The sequence below is a fragment of the Dermochelys coriacea genome, chromosome 8 (genome assembly GCF_009764565.3).
Source record: "Dermochelys coriacea isolate rDerCor1 chromosome 8, rDerCor1.pri.v4, whole genome shotgun sequence".
NCBI classification, from domain to species: domain Eukaryota; kingdom Metazoa; phylum Chordata; order Testudines; family Dermochelyidae; genus Dermochelys; species Dermochelys coriacea.
This window is the reverse complement of record NC_050075.1, coordinates 85172415-85190984: the sequence shown is the minus strand read 5'-3', so window position 1 is coordinate 85190984 and position 18570 is coordinate 85172415. Positions and strand designations below refer to the sequence as shown.

At 40.4% G+C, this 18570-nt stretch overlaps 1 protein-coding gene and 1 long non-coding RNA gene across 2 annotated transcripts in view; one reads left to right on the top strand and one right to left on the bottom strand.

Moving 5' to 3' along the window:
* The window catches only part of SLC44A5 (solute carrier family 44 member 5), a 189986-nt gene that overhangs the window by 136195 nt on the left and 35221 nt on the right, over positions 1 to 18570 (bottom strand).
* Positions 1 to 18570, top strand: part of LOC122455605 — a 68235-nt gene that overhangs the window by 20565 nt on the left and 29100 nt on the right. The gene's annotated exons all lie outside the window — the stretch shown is intronic.

Below are 18570 nucleotides of genomic sequence, written 5' to 3'. Positions count from 1 at the left end.
CCGCCCCCAAATCAGGTCCAACAGCTTCTTGCTCCTACCCAACTCTGTCCAGGTAAACTTTCTCCTTCCTCCGCCTATGCTACCAGTTTCACAGGGAGCCCTTAAAGGGTCAAACACTTTTCTTCCTGCCAGCCAAAGACCCACTTCCTACAAACTTCATTGTATTTATGACCAGTGATGGGCTCCAAGCCACTGAATTTTAATTCCATATCAAAAGCTGAGGTCAGGTTGCCAGTTTTGGTTGGATGTATTCCTGATGTTTCATCACATGACGGAATCTTTAATTAAAAATTAATCTTTAATTCCTGGAGACTCCAGGACAATTCTGGAGGACTGGCATCCCTAAAATGAGGAGTTGTTTAGATTCAAGCCCATATCTAGTTTTAACACTTAAGGCCAGATTCTGCTTCTAGGTATAGTTATGCATGAATGCCACTGACTTGCTACAGATTTAAACCTGTTTAGCTAAGAGTAAAATTTGGCCCTAAACTTGTTTAATTTGTTCATGAAATGCCCACTGGTTTAATTAAGTTTGTGTAATTTCACACAAACAGACTGCACATAGTTATCTCTAAAGAAATATCAACTAGGACTTGTTCAGTGTTTCTGAAGAAATACAGTAGTATGAATTACAGCTTAGCTCATTGCTGCTCCATGTCATTAAGACCAAACGTTATATTATATATTTATTATACAATCTGTTTACTGGTTCGCTGGAGTGCTCACAGCAAAAGCCATTAATTAACAAACCCCCAATACAACGTTTTAAAATATAATCTAAAATCCATTTGGCAGTTATGACTAAGGACTTAATTAAATGAGAATGTTACAACCAATTCCACCCTCTTTGGACAAACTTTCTGGCTCATTTAGTTATGTTTGCTTTGTTTCATGTTATTATGGAAGTACCTAGAGACCCAAGCTAAGATGGAGGCCCCATTATGTGATTCATTGCTCAAACACACACAGTGAGTTCAGGTCCCAAAGAGGTTGGTATACTGTTCTGAAACAGTTTACTCAAATCTGCCCCTATGTGAGTTATTTTATTTTGCATGCATGTTGCAATATTTTGAAAGATTACTTCCACCCAAGCCCTTTTGAAATTACAGCATGTGTTAAGTAAAGTGAATGTTTACAATTCCTCATGACTCTAATAACGTAATACGATATTATTCTTTGGAAACAGCAAGAAAAGTCCTTGGTATTTTAGAGAGCTGGTGCGTCAGTGTACATTAAGGACTGGCTGACAAGCTAAGGAAGTTTTATTGCTATTAGAAAGGCGAGAGGGAATATAAAATAAATAATTCTATGCTCTTGAATATTTTTAAATTATTTTTCTTTCTTTAAAAAGAAAAATGCAGTGGTTTTGGAAACCCTAGAGACTGAAGTCCTCTATTTAGCCACTTAAAAGGGACAACAAAGGCAGCTGCAGTGAAAGCTATCCCAATCTGTCCAAACAATATGATCCCAACATGATCTGGAATGACTTATTCAACCTTTAGCTTCTCTATGGAGATTTAGGGTCAGATGCTCAGTTGGTATGAGTCAACATAGATTTACACAGGCTGAGCATCTGGACCTTAAAAGTTAGTCAGACCATTGTCATAAGCACTTTATTTTTTAGTTTAATATGCTTTATTCTTGATAATGCTGTTTACATATTTGCATACCAAGTATTCTACAGTAATGGTCTCATTTCTTTTGTAGCTGATGGTGGTTTTAATGTAAAGGACATATTTCTACTTCAGTTCTAAAAGATGAGAGCATGGGCTTGGATCTGTTCCCACTGGAGTAAATGACAGCCATGTCACTGACTTAATGGGAGCTGAATTTGGCCCAAGATGATAGTTGACAAACTTCAGCTGTCTCAAGAACTCCTACATTCTGTCAGCTCTTTTTAATAATAAAGAGTGGGAGTTCTTAGAGAGGAACTTGTACTCATGCAGCCATCAGTATACACTAGGGTAATTTCAAGGAAAGATGGAAGAAATGTCTGATCCGTGCAGAAAAGTAAAACCAATTCTGACCATACCTAGTGTTAGAAGCAACTGATTTTGCTCTTTAAGAAAATGACTCAGGAAGTATAAACCTCAGGCTTGCCCTTTTCTGGTTCCCAAAGCTTTTGTTCAACTATAGCAGATCTGCTATGGACTGGCACTCTGAAAGCCCTCACTACCATTTACCTCAGAGGGAGCTGAGAGCATTCAGAATCTTACAGTACTCGGCCTTCTGTGCAGAAGGATTGTCATATGGTTAAGATACAGAACTAGTAGTCAACAGATCTGGAATCTGTTCCCTACTCCTCCACACACTTCCTCTGCATGAACTGGGCAAGCCACTTAATTACCCTGTGCCTCAATTTCCCTATTTAACAGACAAAGATAATACTTTACCTCAAAGGGGTGTTTTGAGGTACTCATTATCATGTTGAGCACCCAGAAATTGCCTATAAATAAAATATTAAGGCAAATTATACTTTCTGAAACTTTGGTAAATATTTTTCAGCAGTCATGCAACAGTAATTTAGTTGTGCAGCTATGTATTTTAATAGCTGAGATTGTTTAAATGATCTAGCTACATTGTAATGTAGCCTTGCACTATTCATCACTATTTCACCACTGCAGAAGCCCTAACAGAGAATTATGTTATTCTAATTACATAATTATGAGAACATAATTCCCATAAACTGCCATTACGGAGTCCAGGGGACAGACAAAGGGAACTTGGGGTTCAGATTGATCCTATCTTCTATAAGGCACCAAATCACATTTACAGGTATTGCCAACAACTGTAGCTGGTCTATCTGGCTCTAGCTGGTTTGTTTAACATTTCATCCAAACTCCTAAGCCCCAGAACACTTTTTACTAGCTTGACCTCACAGTTCATAGAAATTACTTAAGTTTAAGTGTGCTGGCATTGACAGTTCAGCATATCCTCCCTAGGACATTCTTATTTTTTTCAGAGGACAAACTACTGTGGCTGCAGCATGCTAATTATAACTGCATTCAAAGAGAGTATCCATGGAAACAAGGAGTGACAGAACAGTCACTGAGATGTTTTATTTTGTACCAGATATGAGGGGTTAAGAGAGTCAATGCAAGTCCGATCATCAGAAATCCTGGCAATAGAAAAATGCATTTGCTCCTAAAATAAATAGTCAGTAACAAATGTAGGCAATATAAATTCTACTAACTTCCTTGAAAGTTACCTGTACGTTTAAAGACCATCCAATTTTAATTTTACAATCTAGAGAACACTAGATCAACCAGCCAGCCTTTTTCCCTTTCTTTTCTTTTTTAACTACAATTCTCCTCTTCCTAAATGGAAATGTGTGGGAGGGATAAAACTTTAACATAATTGCATATAAATCTACAGTTGTTTAATCTTTTGCTGTCCTCAGCATGTTATTGAGTTTTAATTACATCTTAAAGCATGGATCCACTGTGTAAAAAAGGTGCTTTCTGAATCAACAGACCTGTTCCGAAGACCTTATGTATATTAGAGTCATAATTACCAATTTCAGTTACAACAGTAAGTTTTCACTCCTGTCAGCGCTGAAGAGCTGAAAGTAAGCTGGACAGTAATACTTCTTAAGAACATAAGAATGGCCATACTGGGTCAGACCAATGGTCCATTTCGCCATGTATCCTGGCTTCTGGGAGAGCCTGGTGCCAGATGCTTCAGAGGTAATAAACAGAACAGAGCAAACATCAAGTAATCCATCCCATGTTGTCCACTCCCAGCTTCTGGCAGAGAGACACTTAGGACACCCAGAGCATAGGTTTACATCTCTGACCATCTTGGCTGGTAGCCATTGATAGACCTATCCTCCAGGAACTTATCTAATTAGTCTTTGAACCCAGTTATTGCTTTGGCCTTCACAATATCACCTGGCAATGAGTTCCACAGGTTGACTGTGTGTTGTATGAAGTACTTCCTTTCATTTGTTTCAAACCTGCTGCCTATTAATTTCATTGGGTGACCCCCTGATTCTTGTGTTATGGGAAGGGGCAAATAACACTTCCTTATTAACTTTCTCCACGCCAATCACGATTTTATAGACCTCTATCATATCTCCCAACCTTAGTAGTCTCTTTTCCAAGCTGAACAGTCCCAGTCTTTTTAATCTCCCCTCATCTGGAAGCTGTTCCATTTCCCCTAATCATTTTTGTTGCCTCTCTCTGTACCCTTTCCAATTCTAATATAAAATCTGGTAGATGTATATGCAAAGACAATGGCTTACTAAGTGCCAATGAGTTACACATGCAAACCTGCTACAAGTATCACTGGAGAACTAACAGGAAGAAATAAAGTTACACAAGCGTAAGGGAGGGTCTAATCTGGTCTGCTTTATTACTAATGAATATGTGCAGGAAGCAATGGACCCAGTTTGACTCTCAGATCACAGTTCTGTCAGTGATATATTTATATCAGGGCTGTAAATGATATAAAATTTCTATCCCTTTAAAAGATTTCCTTTTTAAACTGAGCAGATTTGCTCTGGAAGTCACTGAGATACAATAAATATGGACCTTCACAGTGGAATACTACAAAGGCATATTATCTTTAGGAAACAGATAAATATCCAGATCCCCAATCCTGACACCACTTGGGAAGAGGAGAAACTTTATTTATGTGAGCACACCAAATGGATTGCTGTCAGACAGCTCCTTTTTAGCATCCTCTGACTTTATTTTGCAGAAGGGTTGAAGTTAGAGCTTCAGTGTAGCTGTGAATGATACTGTTTGTTTATGTTTATTTATTTCCCGTTTAATTATTTCCCCAAATGTCTGGTTTTTGTTAAACTCAATGCACAGAGAATTAAAACATTACAAACACATTTTCCTTTGTATCTGGACAAATGGATGCCAAAGACTAATGTCTATTTCCAACATACTGTACATCTTTAAATAGCATTTGGAGTAAAGTTGCAACACCCAAATATGAGAGAAAGAGAGAAATACTCAATTTTTCCTGTTATGCTTATTAATTCTATGCAATAATTCAAAGCAGCGCTTTTACTAATTAAAAGCATGACCTACTATTCTTGCCTGAATTCATTTCATATCTTCTCCTTTTCCTTCATCTGTAAATTTTAAGGTAAAGGTACTTTAACACTTACATATTTCAGAAGCCATCTATATCTAAAGTGAAATACAAGGTAGAAAATGTATTAGGTGTCCCAGTCAAAAACCTAAAGGCCCAGACTTTATTACACTAGAGGTTTGTCTTGGAACCTCACTTGGTCCTGTCCCACTAGGCAAGATCAAAGAGTGTCCTAACCTCATTATGGAACAGTGTTACCACCCATGGTTATACCACAGTGTAGTCCGGCCATGCAGGCACCACCAACCTCTGTTAGGACTAGATCCCCTGCATGGTACGGGTGTGCTCTGTCAGTGCTCCCTAAATGTCATTCAGGCTCTGGGCACATTCCTGACAGTAACCAAGAAGCTGCACTACACAACATGGCTCTTCTGGCAAGAGATAAAACTTACAGCAGAAATCATTAAGTAAAGGCCCTGTTAAATAATTCTCCCGTCTGATCAATTGTTGTCTTAGTCAGAGGCCATGGCTCCGAGAAACAGATGCCAATGAATCATGCTGCTGGTGTCTGAAGGAACACTTAATAAAATTAGACTTACTAAGAAAAATCAATTGACTTGTTTACACACACACACACACACACACACACACACACACACACACACACACACAGAGTAAATGTATATAAATCCTATACCAACCCCTCCCCTCCAAAACAAAAAGCCAAACACTGAAAATTAGGGAATGTCAGAATTAAGGTTGCCTCTGCAATTTTAATTCAGCCTTTCATATGCACATGCATTAGATACCATCTTTAAGTACATAATATTAACATACTATTTCCCCCTCCCCACCCAAGACCCTGCTTCATTTAGTTCATCAGAGGGATGGTACTCAGTGAAGGAGGCAACTGTTGCAATATTCATTTATGATGCTATTCAGGAAAGCACTTTAAGAAGATACTTAATTTTAAAGTACATACTTGAACATGCACTTAAACAAGTTTCTCAACTGGGCCCTAAATGCATGGTCCCAAGTCTTATCTGTTGCACTGAATTACTAATTTCCCCATGGGCTTTCCCATGACTCTCCTCACAGTTCTATCTGAGTACCTCACAAACGTTTGTGAATGGATCTTCACAAGTGCCCTAGGAGGCAGAGAGGTTTCGTTATTCCTATTTTATAGAGAGGGAACAGAGACAGAGATTAGGGATAAAACATGCAAAAGTCTCCACTAATTTTGGGGTGCTTCAATCACTGGGTTGATTTTTTTTTTAACCAATTAATGTGCAACACGTTAGCAAGCTTTAGAAATCACACCTCCATAGAGCACATTACCCTATGATGTAGACAGCCATAGAGTGGCACAAAGAGGACTGAGAGCTTGGGCCACAGCCTATTGACATTAGTTGGAGTCTATTAACTTGAATAGGCTTTGAATTAGGCCCTTAGTTGGGCTGAGGATCTATGCCCATTGGCAGAGATCTAGATGTGACAGTCTCATAAATATAAAGGGAAGGGTAAACACCTTTAAATCCCTCCTGGCCAGAGGAATAATCCTTTCACCTGTAAAGGGTTAAGAAGCTAAGACAACCTCACTGGCACCTGACCAATGAGGAGACAAAATACTTTCAAAGCTGGCGGGGGGGAACAAAGGGTTCTCTCTGTCTGTGTTGCTTTTGCCGGGACCAGAGCAGGAATGCAGGTCAGAACTCCTGTAAAGAGTTAATAAGCAATCTAGTTAGATATGTGTTAGATTCTGTTTTGTTTAAATGGCTGATAAAATAAGCTGTGCTGAATGGAATGTATATTCCTGTTTTTGTGTCTTTTTGTAACTTAAGGTTTTGCTTAGATGGATTCTCTATGTTTTGAATCTGATTATCCTGTAAGGTATTTACCATCCTGTTTTTACAGAGGTGATTCTTTTACTTTTTCCTCAATTAAAATTCTTCTTTTAAGAACCTGATTGCTTTTTCATTGTTCTTAAGATCCAAGGGTTTGGGTCTGTGTTCACCTATGCAAATTGGTGAGGATTTTTATCAAGCCTTTCCCAGAAAAGGGGGTGTAGGGCTTGGGGGGATTTTGGGGGAAAAGACGTTTCTAAGTGGGCTCTTTCCCGGTTATATTTGTCAGACGCTTGGTGGTGGCAGCAATAAAGTCCAGGGACAAAAGGTAAAATAGTTTGTACCTTGGGGAAGTTTTAACCTAAACTGGTAAAAATAAGCTTAGGGGGTTTTTCATGAGAATAGAAGTGCTTCATGAAACTGCAAGAGCAGATAAATTCACTCAGACAATGAGTGTTAAGATGGAAATTGAGGGGATCAAGCTAGGCCCTGGAGGACCTAGAGAAAGAGACAGAAAACCTAGATGCAACATAGAGAGAAAAAACTCTACAGGAGCAATCAGCAAGCTAGGAAGAGAACCAGGAAAGAAGAGCATCTTGGAAGCTCAAGCTGGAATAAGACAAACGAATGGTGGTTGTCTGTAGCATCTTTAGATATCTCAGTCTATGAAAACTAACAAATAAAGATTTATAAAATATTCTTAATTATAATAGATAGCAGGATTGTTATTGATTTGTATAATTAGAGCACCCAAAATGTGTTGTACATACACAAAGGAAAACAGAGTCCATGCCCCGAAGAATATACAAGCTAAAAGGATTTCACAATTCCATCCACCCACAGAGATGCACAAGAATCACATTTCTTTAACACATGGTACAGTATACGAATAAACCCAGCATTCAATTAGATGTAATACTCTCTGTAATCAGTTTAAGAAGGTAAAAAAACCAAATAAGGTATCATAATTAGCTTCATAACAGCTAAGAGACATTCTAAGAGACACTAAAAAGCTGAAGTGCATATTACAACCAAGGTACAGTACATTAAGGAGCCAATCCTGCCTTTAGATACCCAGGCCAGTTTCTATCTTTTTCAAAAGGAATTGCACAGTGTATCTGAGCATAAAATGTTTTTCAGAAAAATTTGAGAGCAAACAGAGAATTCGTAGTCACATATGCAAAGCCCTTCACATCAATCAGAAGAATATTCTCTCAAAGATTTCAGCTCACGTTCTCCCCATATTATAGCCTCCTTGTGCTGTTCTATCAGTAGACACCAGACCTAAAGCATGCTAATGACAGGAAATTAAGCTTACTGTAGGGGGATGCTCCAATGGCATAGAGCTATTTTGCAATGGCTATGCCATCCTCTATCCCTAAAACAATCCTAGGGGCACAACCAGGAGAAAAGGGGCATGACAGGGACTTCCCTACACTCCAGTGATCGACCACCACTGTATCTGCCCCTTGTAGTCAGCACAAGTTAGAGCAGCCTGTAGGCTCACTTACACTGAGGGACCAGGCTGGTATACAACTTGCTCAGCACTGGGGAGGCACAACGGTGGCTTAGAGATACTTCCGGATCAGCCCTGCTTGGGCTGTGGTGTGCACTCACTGGCTGCAGTCAAAGATCTGGGCCATTAAGATTTGACTTAATAAATGAATAAAACCCACTCAAAGCCACTCCCCAACAGAAAGATTTTCTATGTCCAAGAAAACAACAGTTTGATACAAGTCAAAACTCCTTTTCATTTCCTGCTAAAATATAAAGCACTTTGATGCACCAGAACTATGACCTGCCATTCTGTGCATGTGAGTTGTAAGGAAAGGTATTCATTGAAATTGGAGTGTAAATCCTTTGTTTTTCCAGCTCCGTAGATCACTTTGGTACAATTTCATGTACAATTTCAGTATTAGAAACCACGACGTAGGAAGTCTGATATAACAGGCAGTGCAGGGGTCCAGGTCAGGGAACAAAAGAGAGGGGTCAGAGCGAGAGTCAGCTGCCAGGTACCAGAGCTAGGAGGTTAAGCTAGAGTCTGGACCAGAAATCGAAGCTAAGGATCAGAGCCTGGGTCTGATACCACATGCCAAGGGTTGAGCCAGAGTCAGAGCTGATCGTCAGGAGCAAGGTGAAAAGGCAGGAACCGGAGAGAGGCAAAGATCAGGCATGAAGCAGGAGCAGAACAGGAACCAGGAACAGGGTTTGATTAGGATTGCAGGAGGCAGGCAAGAACAGGGTCCAACATGGTGGCAGCAGCTGAAGGAGGAAGCCTGCAGAGTTGTTCGGACAGCCCAGCCAGGTCACTTCCTGGCTTAATTAGCAGTGTGGGCTATTCAGGCAGCCGCAAGCCTGGGTTGTGCCGATACAACTTCCTGTGGGGCCTGACTTCCCCGTTTTAGTGAGATGGTGCTTTGCACATCTCCCTTGTGGCGAGGAGGGAATGTCAGAGATCCAGGGCTCCCACAACCCTGGGTTCTAGATGTGCACCTTTGGATCCTTACACCCACTTCATACATCTGGATCATCTGTGTAATTTGGATAGAAACATTAACACAGTAGCAATATGCAGCTTAGCAGTTGGCAGAAAAGCCTAAACAATAGTAGAATAGAATATTTTAGCATATTTGCTTTTTTAAAAGAAACGTGTTAGCAACTGACATGGTGATATTCAAACCCTGGATAACGACTGGAACTAGTCAGGGAGTACAAAAGTGATTAGCAAGTATATCCCAAGGAATCGTGGTGAATTCAACCCATAGTTAACCCTAAAGTTGTATTAATCATTGTCCATGTGCGTTCAGATGACACCATTATCTTCATTCAAATGTTCACTGCAGTAGCAGTCTAGTTGTCTGTACTGTCTGGGGTTCGTCTCTGTTAGAACCTGTCATAAATATAAAGGGAAGGGTAAACACCTTTAAAATCCCTCCTGGCCAGAGGAAAAACCCTTTCACTTGTAAAGGGTTAAGAAGCTAGGATAACCTCGCTGGCACCTCACCAAAATGACCAATGAGGAGATGAGATACTTTCAAAGCTGGGGGAGGGGAGAAACAAAGGTTCTCTCTGTCTGTGTGATGCTTTTGCCGGGAACAGAAAAGGAATGGAGTCTTAGAACTTAGTAAGTAATCTAGCTAGATATGCATTAGATTCTGTTTTGTTTAAATGGCTGATAAAATAAGCTGTGCTGAATGGAATGTATATTCCTGTTTTTGTGTCTTTTTGTAACTTAAGGTTTTGCCTAGAGGGATTCTCTATGTTTTGAATCTGATTACCCTGTAAGGTATTTACCATCCTGATTTTACAGAGGTGATTCTTTTACTTTTTCTTCAATTAAAATTCTTCTTTTAAGAACCTGATTGCTTTTTCTTTGTTCTTAAGATCCAAGGGTTTGGGTATGTGTTCTCTTATGCAAATTGGTGAGGATTTTTATCAAGCCTTTCCCAGGAAAGGGGGTGTAGGGTTTGGGGAGGATTTTGTGGGGAAAGACATTTCCAAGCGGGCTCTTTCCCTGTTATATATTTGTTAGATGCTTGGTGGTGGCAGCAATAAAGTCCAAGGGCAAAAGGTAAAATAGTTTGTACCTTGGGGAAGTTTTAACCTAAGCTGGTAAAAATAAGCTTAGGGGGTTTTCATGCAGGTCCCCACATCCGTACCCTAGAGTTCAGAGTGGGGAAGGAACCTTGACAGAGCCCAATCCCTTTGTGACTTTTCTGTGCATCTCCTCCTCTGGTTCTGTGAGCATAATGCCAGTTCCTTCTGGGCAGCCATGAGCTAAGCATGGAGTCTCACCTCCTCTTGTCTAAAAGAAAGTTGCACCGGTTTAACGTATATCAGTTTTTACACCAATTTAGTTAAATCAATGCCAACCCCATGTGGACACTCACTCTTAACTCTGATTTAAGAGTGGATTATTACAGTTTATCTTAAATCAACATAAACTAAACCATACCAAAATAAGCCTGTTTTTGTTGTTACCCCTGGATCTCTAGCATCTGTTTCTCTGCTGACAACATTAATTAATCCCAGAGCTTTCACATATCTTAACTCTCAGAGAAGAATCCTCTTAGTATTAATGGATGCCTTCTAAATTTTACAAGTGAGTTCAGAACACTGCAGCAAGCATTATCTTCCATTAAATACATACAAAAGGGCCGACATGGGAAAAAATAATAATTTTGCCCATCAGGTTCTCTGCCTTTACTGTCTTTTCATAAAATGAAAAGGATACCTGGTATTCTTCAGAGTCTGAAATTTGTTTCATTCAAATAAAAGCTCTTAGCTGATATTAATAATTTGCACTTGTATGCCCCACTTCATGTGACTGTTTCAAAGGGTCTTAATACACACAGGTAGATAAGCACTGTTATTGTTTCCCAGGGAAACTGAGACAAAAAGAAACCAAGCAACTTGCCCAAGGTTAGCAGCAAGCTAGTGACAGGGACCCAGCTCCAGTACAGCATGCAACTTTAAGCACGAGTAGTCCCACTGAAGTTACAGATGTGCTTAAATACTCTGCTGGATTGAGAGCAGTGTCAAAAAGACACCGTTCGTTCTTCTAACTGCTGTACCACCCAGCCCCATATTAGAAGCAACACCGATGTACTTTACTGGAACTAGTTTGTTTTCTCTAGTGCTGCCTGTTTTCCTTTATAGAGCTGAAAGCTTCCAGCTGTAATTCTTTAGAGGACACCTAGATTGCTTAATACTGCCTAGACACTGATCTCCATGCACTTGGGGGCCGGATCTGCTCTTCGCATGCTTGCTTTCCAGACAACAGCTGCCCATCACACCAAGACTTCGAGGGTACCAGCAATCTCTATGGACGTGTTATATTTCAAGATGAGTCAGTGCAGCTGGCATGTGAAGAATTAACAACACCAATTATCATGTGACACAGGGAATGTGCACGTAGTCTCTAAAGCAATACTTAAAAATATGGCAAAAGAATTCTCTCTCTCTCTCTCTCTCCCCTTTGCTTCCTCTCTGATGTAAGATAAACACATTAATCTCTTTCCTCTACTAACAGGAGTTTGATTTGGAGCTGGATTATTTTTTATAGTACCTAATTAGGTAATTTGTATTTGCAAACGCTCACATATCAATGCAAAAAAACACACTGATTGTAATAACTAAGCAGTTCATTTCAGTATGTGTGTGACAAAAACAACTATAGACTTTTGATTTAACTGTCTGATTATGAATAAAGGCTGATTGGCCTTGAAGTAACTATACGAACCAAATAAACTGCATTGACCTAGGAAGAAGAGCCCAAAGTATTAGTATACATCACAGGCAGTACATTAGATAGGTCTAAAACTTCTATGTGCACAGTTTGACAGACAGAACTAGAGTTACAGTTTTTATAATCTGTAAAATAGCTTTTGCATGGCTAAAGAGGAGCAGTGATCTAACTGGAAAACAAACCTATGTTAGTATTATGAGGGTTTTCAGTCCCTTAGTAAGCAACATGCAGTTCAGTAGCTTGACAGAGGACCAGCAGTACCATGCAGTGTATCAGAATTTGAGTCCTTTGTTCCCCAGGCTAGTAGAGGCTGGAAGCAACAATAAGAAAATCTGGGGATAGGAAGGAAGAAATGTGTGCTGCTGCCCATCAGAATGTGAGCCTCTGAAAGGAGATTTTCATCAGACCCCTTGACACAACCAGTACTAAGCAAAAACATTCACATCAGGTGAAAAACCACGGAAAGTGAGCCTTGTACCACTTCACAAACTTTAGCTCAGGCTTACTAAGGTTTGGCACACATGATCTGTGGCTGTTTCAGTGACTCTCCAACTCCACATCAGCCTCCCTCACTTCTGACCCTCTTCATAAACTGAACATTGCAGGGTTTTCATAACAGTTACAAATGAGGCTAGTACCAGGCAAATAGAAAGGTCAAACTATCAATCCGAGTCACCCTAACACCTTTGGCTAGAACATATTCAAACTTTTGGGCATTTTTCACAGCTCAAAGTTCTTATCAATTAAGGTACCCAGGGCACGGACTTTCTTGAGCAGGGATGCCTTTTTTCCTGGTTGCTGATCCATCAGTAGCTGCCTCCACTCTTTAACTGTCCAATGTCACTTGCCACTTGCTATTGTGGGCTGCACAATGAAACTGATCGACTCACAGAACAGAGCTGTGTACTCAGAAAGGAGGGGGAGGTGCATGAGAGGGAACCAGAGAAGTGGGGAAACAGGACAGCTACGAAAGAAGGGAGCCAACATGAGAAAAGAGAAGAATAGAGGGGAACAAGGATCCAAAAAATGGGAAAGGGTAAAAGACAGAGCCAGCCAAAAAGGAGTGGGAGAGTAGGAAGAGAGAAGGGAAAATGAGAGGTAACCGAGCATCAGTAACGGTGGTGTAGCTGCCCTATAAAAGAAGCAGACATGCAGAGGCACACATTAATGAGAACAGAAAAGGAGAGCTAGGTCCAGAAAGAAAAAACAAAAAGGAAAAAAATGAGACACAGAAATTCTAAATTACTGAGTTTTAACATACAATATACAGATTCCCTCCTACATCTCTGCAGTATGTTCTTGGAAGATATCCCACAGTTCTGCTAATGTAGACAGGGTTTGGTGCTGCTGATAATTGGACTTGGTTTAACTCTCTCCGCCATTAGGCACATAACTAAGCCAGTGGGGCAGGCAGTATAATTTTAAAATTACCTGCCACTGCAGATTTTTTTTTTCTGAATTTCATGGGGGCGGGGGGTTAAATCCCACTCTGACAGTGATTAGCACTAAAAGTAACTGTGACAAGGACAACCTGCTCCCTTTATTTAGTTCATTTGTAATTTAACCTATCTTTTCCATAGTTCCCACTCTGCAAAAACCCAAATGGGAGATGCTACTCTTTAAAATGAATGAAAAAGAGCATAGCACAAAAATATTCTTAGAGAGCGAGAGCAGGAAGCTTGAAGTGATGTGGGAATTAAGTTTTTTGTAATATGTTTAAAGTTCTCTATAGCATTAGATTTTTATTTATTAACATTGTTTATTATTATCCCTGATGTTAAACAGCAGATAATAACAGCGAGAAACACCAAGGGCCAGCTTCACCCTCGTTACGCTTACATTAGCTAGCGTAGACTCTGAGATTTGCAAAAGCACCTTAGCGAGTTGGACATCTCACTCCCATGGTCTTTCAATGGGAGGTGGGCACCTAACTCCATTCAGTGTTTTGAAAATCCCACTTTGGCAGAGGGGTCTGGTGGTGAAAAGCATGCTCCATGGGAGGAGGGTGCAGTTGCTCACTGCATGAAAGGGAGGGGGCAGTGAGTCACTTTGCAATTAGGAAGGACCCATGATCAGGGCAGGTGGTAAGTGTAACATTAGTGGCTGGCTCCATTCAGCATAGCTCTTTTGGAGTCTGACAGAAGTTAAAACTGCCCTGCAGTGGAAATCCCAAGCGAGGTTTGTTAATAGAAACTCTGCCAAGAGTTTAAAGGGATGAGGTGTGGAAAGAAGGGAAAAAGCTCCCTCTTCTCTGCTATAAGTAGAGGGAGAGCTTTCTCTCCTCTCCCAGGCTTGGTACAGGCTCCCCTCTTGTTCAATTTGCTTTAACAATTGACACCACCTAAACTCACTGAATTAATGCCTTTTGGACTCAAGGGGCTTTGTAAATGCATAAATTTATTTCTCTATGTATCGGCTTTTTTGACTTCAGGTTTGCTTGGGACAGAGGTAAATCTAGTTCAATAATAATAATTAACACCTGGTGTCCTTAGATCTTCTGGGCCAGCTCCCCAGCTGGTGTAAATCAGAGTAGGTTCATTAACTTCAGTAGTGCTGCACTACCTTAATTCACCTCAGGATCTGGCCCTCACTAATTAATGCCCCCCAACCTCCATATTAGGTAACTACCGTGACCCTCATTTTGCAGACACACAGAGCTATTAAGTGTCTTCTCAAGGCAGGTGTTGAGTCAGTGGCAGAACCTTAATGAGAATCCAAGAGCCCTTGGCCCCCAGCCCACAAAAGGCAGTGTGGTCAAGTGATAAGGCACAGTCTCAACCATCTAAAATATAATTTTTTTAAAAAAATCTTAAATGTGCTCTTTGAAGCCCATACTGCTGCATGCCCAAGATTGCTTTGAAGTGTTCCTCTCTGCATGGGAAGAATGCCAGGGAGTAAATGCAGTGAATTATGACTCAGCAAAATTTCTCCAGAGTTGAGCTTTCAGTTCAGAACAAAAGCAACTGACAGAACAGTTTGTGCCATCCTAGGTGAAGCTGTACATGTGATGTTGGGGATAAGTGGCCTGATTTCCAGAGATATAGAGCATTTACAGCTCCCAGTGATTTCTAAGGGAATTGTAGGTTTTTAGCCCCCCCAAAAATCAGGCCATGTGAGAACAGGGAGAAATGATTTTTACAAAGACTGTGCCCAACATTTACAAAGAACTACTAAAATCACGTCTCAGTTATGGGTTTTTCCCATCTGCCTTGCTTTTCTGTGTCATTCTTTTCAGCAATGAAATGTATCTATTATAAAAACTAGGCAGTTGTATTCCTTAATCTGTTTTCTAAATACTTATCTAACCTCTTATACCCAGATCCTCAAAGGTATTTAGGCACTCTCATTGACTTTCTTCCCATTCCTTCTCTGCAAAACCTCACATTTCCTGTTGCAGTTCTGTAATTGCCCCATATCTTTTATATATATTTTACAAGCTCCACTAACAACTTTGAAGCATCTTGTTATGGTCACTATAATTCTGGCCAAGGACCATTTGGAGCCCATTAACACCTCTCCTAACTGGCGAGAGGGATCTGTTGTAATAATTGGGCCTACAAATTTACCGTAATTGTGAGCTCAACTGTAAGAAGTAAGTGACAGTTCATAAAATGTCACAATAGCCCACAAAAGTAAGCGTTGACGGGAAAAGGTACAAAAGGGAGATAAACACTGAATTAGTCCATACAAAAAGGCCTACTGGTATAATTCAAGGACTCTTTTTACAGATCATGCCTGGTAAACAAGAAATACATGGGACCAAAAATTAGTAAGCCAGAATTCGTGCATAGGAAATTAGGCCTAATTGGTGAACAAAATAATGAGGGGATCAGCTGTTCCGTCCATTACTCCCTTTTGGGATCCTTAAAAGAAAAGTCTTATGGGAAAAATTGGAGAAGCATATGTAACAATTGCTAACTGAAAGAAGGGCAAGGAGAAAGCTTCACCATCATGGATACCCCTCTTGTCATCTCCTGGGACCCTGGGATCCATTGTGACACCACTGGGCTTTCATTGTCCTAATCCTGAAAGATGTCCTGATCAGACTGGGCAAGACAGAAGGACCCAGATGACACCTCTAGCTGTTCTGGATAAATCCTAAACACCCAAATTGGATTTGAGACTTTGTTGTTCCCTCTCCCTCCCCCCACGTTCTTTTCCTTCCCTATCTCTTTCCTTTTGTTTTCTGTTAAATAAGAGTGGTTTAGCCAGCAAACACCATATATTTTGCAACACTGCCGTAAACCTTAACAAAAAAACAAAAACAGCTAAAAGCAATGTCCTAAACAGCCTGATGCTGGTACACATTTGTGAGGTCTCAGACTGGCTGACTAAACCATGTGCTATGCTTGTGGTTTTCCAGCAGTGAGGCTGAAGTAAAAGTCAACATCAGAGATAGAAGCTGCACTTTCTGTCTTTGCTGTTCTCTTTTCCCCTTTTGTATGAGTTGGTCTCGTTTTACCTTTGAGGAAATGGGATCAGGCTTTAACAAAAACATCTCCAGCCCATCTCAACTAACTTTTTCTCTTTTTCCCAAAGGACACTTATTACCATCTTCAATATCATCTAAAAGACTGTTAAACAAAGGGGTTTTCCTTATTTAAAAACAAGCAAACAAACAAAACCTCTCTCCAGATAAAGTGAAAGGGAAGAACAGACATGGTTAAAATAAAAGTCTTAATACTTTACATTTCAAATGCTTTAGCTGATTGCCACGCCCCCCCATCTTGAATAAAAAGGTTAAAAAAGATGTTTAATGGTGTATTTTTGATGATACTAAGCAGGCTGCAAAGATAGATGCAGACTGCTATCTTAGTCTGGATCTGTAAAAGCAGCAAAGAGTCCTGTGGCACCTTATAGACTAACAGATGTACTAGAGCATAAGCATTGGATGCATCCAACGAAGTGGGTATTCACCCATGAAATCTTATGCTCCAATACGTCTGTTAGTCTGTAAGGTGCCACAGGACTCTTTGCTGCTTTTACAGATTCAGACTAAGATAGCTACCCGTCTGATACTAAGCAGGCTGAGATCGCTGTACCTAAGCCTGAGCCATGTTTAAAACTGTTTAACATTGGGCAGTTCTAGGGTCATGATACCCCTTTGACTCTCTGGGCCCATATATTCCATCAACATTAATAAAACAGGTCACTCAGTTTGCCACGTCTAAGCCAATTCTTTTCTGAAAAATGACTGAAAAAATTGCATTGTTGGGTTCCATGTCTTATTGTTGCTCAGTGGATTCCCAATCACATTTCTTCAGCTTACTAGTAAAAAGATGTTTCTTCTACCTGCCCATTGTGCAGCTTGGAACCTGAAAAAATATTAAGCTGGGTTTTCTCTGACCTGTACACAATCAATCATTTTACAGGCCAAGTTCTGCCCATTGTTAAACCCATGAGACTAGAAAGTTGCAAAGATGTAGCCAGGAAAGAATTTAGTCCTGCAATTGAAACTTAGGGTATGTCTACACTATGGAGACTATATGGCATAGCAGGATTGCTGTAGCTATGCTAGCATAACTCCATAGTGTAAACGCAGCCTATGCCAATAGAAGAGGGTTTTCCATTAGTGTAGAATCAGCACCTCCCCAAGCAATGGTAGCTGCACTGATGGATGCATTCTATTATCAACACAGCTGTGTCTACACTGCGTGCTAGGTCAGCAAAATTATGGTGCTCCAGGGTGTGGATTTTTCATGCCCCTGTCTGATGTAGCCATGTGGGCCTAACTTTTAAGTGCAGGCCAGGCATTACTGAACATTCTGTTGATGAGTTGGGAACCTGAATAGAATCCAGCTAACTTTCAAATGGTGGTGTTAGTTCTGCCAGGCTCATGGGAGTAAAAAATAAGGAATACTTAGTTCATCACTGAAGATATGACTATGTGTACACACAGGGAGTACATCAGCTCAGTAAGGAGGTGCCATTTTCACAGTCTTATTTCAGAGCAGACTCACATTTTAAGCAAAGCACTCCATATACCATACCTATCAACCCAGTAGATCAACCATTTGTGCAACTGTCTATTTCCTATACAACAATTATATCCACTGCATCTTTTTTTTCTAATGCACAAAGTTGTAATATACATAAGCTCATTGTAAAATTCCATTCTGATAATCCCTCTGTGATGAGTTACCCCCCATTCTAGAGTGCCACTTGATGTACTGGGGTACCACTGAGCCTGTGTTCTCTTACACTGTCCTGCTGAGCCAGGCCCTCAAGCCTCCCCCAGCACACACACAAGTAGGGACGCACCCAGCTGCCAAAAGACACAGACACTAAAATCAGCTCTGCATGGGAAGACTCAGCTAAGGAATTGACCAGCATTCAAGTGCACTCCTCCTCTGGAGTGTACAGCCAAAATTGTATTGTCTTGCATTGCACAGAAAACTGTACAGCGTAAGCTCATTAAATTCGCTCTCTCCC